Here is a 4,481-nt window from a genome sequence, read left to right as displayed (position 1 = left end):
AAGGAAAGCAAAACCCTCCTTAATTCCTTCTGAGTGTCTGGATTCAGTTCAAGAGATAGTTAAAGAGCCACTCTCCTCCACATTTAAGCCACTGCTTTGAACACTTTACAACTATGGTCATTTGGGGGTATGAGAAAGGCAACTATGAAGGTTTTCTGCTTCATGTAATTCCATGCTTTCAAAAGAACCTTTATAAAACCTGGTTTAGATAGCTTTATGAAGTGAGTTATCTTCAATGGGCATCTGGACATGCTTGCAGACTGGTCTGTGCAATTAAGACCATTGCAATTAACCATTTTTTTTAAACTTTGCATGAATACATCTACAAATGGGTGTCCTGCTCTATTGCCTATCAGGTGAAATCACATTGTAAGACTTCTATTGCAGAAGCTGATGGGGATGTGTGTGCTCAAAGGGTCACAATGCCCTAAGTGTTAGTTTCTTGCCCCACTTTTATTTCCATCCTCCATTTGTCTATGTGGTCAATTTCTGTGCCAGAGGACAGTCATATCTGACCAGAGAGATGCCTGTCATTTTTTATTAGGGTATGGCATTGTACCAGATTTTAGAGTTCTTTGCACACCATTAAGTTGCAGAAGTTACTGACATTCTCCTTCTCTTTTATTCAGATCAGATCATAAGTGATGAACTTGTAGTATAATTTAATTGCTTGCTGTTTTGCTTGTGCAACAATGAAACCTCTTGACTGTCTTGTAGTGTCAGTAACTTGTTGGGAATGCTGTTTTTATTGCAGGCCTAACCTGAGATACATCACTATTCCATGCATCTGTTCAAGGAAATGGATCAAAAAGCTTTTGGCAAAAAGAAAAAAATTGTGCTGGAACTAACAACTATATACCACAGTTCTGTAAATCCGTGTTGGCCATTTTGATGCAAAAGATGTCCTGCATGCATTCATATCAACTCCATTCTATTTCTCCTCACAATGTATAATGTATTTTAGATGAGTTCCACTTTAAACATCTGCTCAAAAGTCAGAAAGAATATCAGGAAGAATGGGTTCCATACTGAAAGCATGCATAAGGAAGATTGGTAAAGAAATAAGAGGGGACCAGTAAATATTTCTATTGCTAGAATGATGACAATAAGAACAAGCATACATGCCTTTTTGCTCATGGTAATTAATTTTAAAGTAAATTTTATTTAACTTTTGACAGCTCTAAAGTACTAGAGCTCTAAAATGCCCCACATCACATCCATTGACTATCAGTTAGTCAAACATCAAATGATGGACATAGCTAACACTGCAAGTACTCAGAATGATTGTATATTAATTGGCCACACATTGTCATCACATTACAACTACAATAATAGCAACATTAAAAGTTGGTGCTCTCACTCTCTCCAGCTCTTGGGTACAACTGATAATACTCATTATAATATTAGAAAAAAATCAGAAAGAAATTCAGAACATGGTTTAAAAAGTAAGGGAGAAGGGCTGCTGAGAAGAGACAGACAGAGGAAAAGCTTAAGCCTAACCCTAAAGCTATATCACCATTGTCTTCCTGTTTCCCCCTGCGTTAAGGGTCTGGCTGCATCTTTGCTGTATCATGAGCAAAAAAGGGAAAGTGATTACAGTTTGTACTGAAGAATGAAGCAATCCACTTTGGTTATTATTTCTCAGGCTGTGTTGCTGTTTGACAGCAGTGTGATTTCCCATTCTCAACTGTACATGTAATTACTATTTAAAGGGGCAGACCTAAATATTCATTATTTGTGAGTAAAACTCTCCTTAAATCAATTGAAATTTTTCCTGAGTATGCTTTTGTATGTAGCTAAATGCCTAAGCTACAAATCAAGATGACCGTGGTTTAAATCCAATTTATTTATTTATTTTTATTAAACATATTTCCATGCACTGGTGGCTTAGATAGAAAATTATATATCCAATAGAAAAATAAAAACCCAACAGCAATACAGTAATACAAAGAGAATAAAAAGATGGAAACATCAAATCAAATCAGGGAAACAGCTGATTTGCAGCTAAGTCTTCAAGAATTTTTGAAAGACCAGCAAAGAATGCAGGAACTGTATAGCCTAAGACAAGCTACCTTCCCTCACCTTCAGTCTCTCCTCATTACATCATCAATATTCAGGCTTAAACAAAACTACCCTTCCTGATTAGCTTACATTTTAAAGCACTATACAAATGTTACTATTGCTATAAATTTGGTTTGCATGGATCCAACCCCTACCAGTTTAATCTAACTTAATCATAGTTATGTCTCTTTTTTTGTAGAAGTTGTGAATTTCCACCCTAGGAGATTGAATTTTAGTGGCTTTCTCTATATTAAATTATATACTTCCCAAGATTTTTGGAACCCATGACAGTTAATGATATAAGTTTGTGGTGAATACAATGAAAGCAAAGTTTAACAGAACAGTTAAGGGGTGTCCGTTCATCCCAAGTGAAGAATATGTCATCTGTGCCAATGTCATTCTGTAAATTGCATCATTTTATGCAATTGTACAAAAGACATAAACTGATATATATATCATGGGAACTTTACTTGTGGCACCTGAAGCCCTTTGCATTGAAGCCTGCTAATTTGAGTTTTCATTAAGGATTTTGGAGAAATTATTTAGAGCAAGTTAGATCTAGAAACCATTCCATCCAAAGTTTTGAGATAAAACAATATTTCTTTATTTTATTTTCATGTCAGATTAATTTGAAATTTCACAGGTGGAGAATGAAGTCACAGTGTTATGGTAGTCTTGGATTTAAGTTCATGCCAGCCATGGTGTAACCTCATGTCTCATGGGCATAGCAAAGAATTGCATCTCTATGGTCCTCATTAATGACAACTAAATATACGGAAACTTGTGCCACAAGGACAAATCAATTAAGATGACTGCTGTTGATGATTTTTTTTTCTTTCTTATTGTTGGCTGTGGCATTCAGACTACATAGCTGACCCAGGGTTCTGTGTTCGGTTCTCAGAATGAATTCCTTGAGGGCTTGCCTCTGTCCGAAGCCTCTTTCTTTTCTGTCTCTCTTGCAGGCCAAGATCCATTAACTGGGCCGTTTCACCTGTGAGGGGTTGCTGAAGAAGACTCAGTCAGGTTGGCTTGGTGACTGTGCTCCCTTCGATGACGGGTATTCTTGGGTATATAATACAGATAGCGTTGTTATTGCTTGAGAATACGCGTAGTTGAGGGGAAGTTGCTTCAGCTCAGTGACAGTTTGTTCCCATCTCTTTCTCTTCTGTCTCCTCCTTTCTTTGTCCTTCCTGTTACATGATCAGCAAACAAATGTGTCTCCTGATCCTCCTTGAAAGAGTCAAGTGGACTGACAAAGCAGCCTTTTCTTGGATGGGCCCCACAGCTTCTTAGTACTTGTTTTTTTTCTTGCCCAGATTTCCAAGTTTCATGTTTATTCTGTGAGATTTAAGATTTTGCTAACAGACAGAGCTTTATAAGTTTCCAAGTAGAGTGTGATAGAATGTCTCTTTCTTTTAGGTTTATGAGAGAAAGGATGTATTTTGGACTTTTAAATGATAGGTAAAAATGAATATCTAATTTCATCTGAAACATACCAAACTGAGTCACACAGAAAGAAAGTCAACCCACAGATTTCTAGTTCAGCTGGCCACAGAAGCTCAGCAATCTTTTAAAAGTTGGGCAAATTGATCTGGAAGTATCTGGTACCACTTGTTTTTGAGAAGAGGCAAACCTGGTGTTGTGTCCTGAGCCTGCAAAAGCAGGCTCGGGATGATGCAAGAGTCCCGGGCATTTGCAAAAGCTGCCCGGGACCAGACTGAGCGGCGGCGGCCTTGCGCGCATGCGCAAGGCGGGAAAAGACTGCCTGTGATTGGTTGAAATTGCCCGGGGATCAGAGGGTATAAATAGAGGCCTGCGTGCCTCTGCTCGGGTTGTTCGTTGACTGTAGTCAGAGAATAAAGACATGTTTAGAAATGCATTGCTTCAAGCGCCATTATTCTCCGGACTTAACACTGGCGACGAAGGTGGGATTCAGTCTAAATAGCTAGGGAAGCTTGAAGACTCACCCAAAGAAGTCCGGAAGAGGAACAACGGCGTTGAAGTCAGCGTCTATCCTGCCAGTACAGCATCGCTGGAGGGTGAGTGCAGCTGAAGAAAACCCTGTTCCCTGATCATGGCGAAAATTGGACGGTTAGCTGAATTTGATGTCTCTCACCTGGAGAAGTGGGAATCTTACGTTGCAAGAGTAGAGACTTACTTCCGCGTAAATCAGATAAGGGAAGAAGGTCTAAAGGCAGCCACAATGTTGTGCGTTTGTGGGCAAGACGCCTTTGAGATCGCCGAGAATCTAATCGCCCCTGCCTCGCTAGAAACTGTTTCATACTCCGATTTGAAGAAAGTTTTGAAAGAACACTTCCAGCCTAAGCAATCTGTCATTGCTTGGAGGCACACATTTGAACTGAGGGATCAGCGAGCTGGGGAATCAGCAAAAGAATTCATTGCAGCCTTGAGAAGAGCAG

The sequence above is a fragment of the Protobothrops mucrosquamatus genome, unplaced genomic scaffold (genome assembly GCF_001527695.2).
Source record: "Protobothrops mucrosquamatus isolate PMUCROS unplaced genomic scaffold, P.Mucros_1.0 scaffold150, whole genome shotgun sequence".
Lineage (NCBI taxonomy): Eukaryota > Metazoa > Chordata > Lepidosauria > Squamata > Viperidae > Protobothrops > Protobothrops mucrosquamatus.
This window is presented reverse-complemented; position numbering follows the sequence as displayed.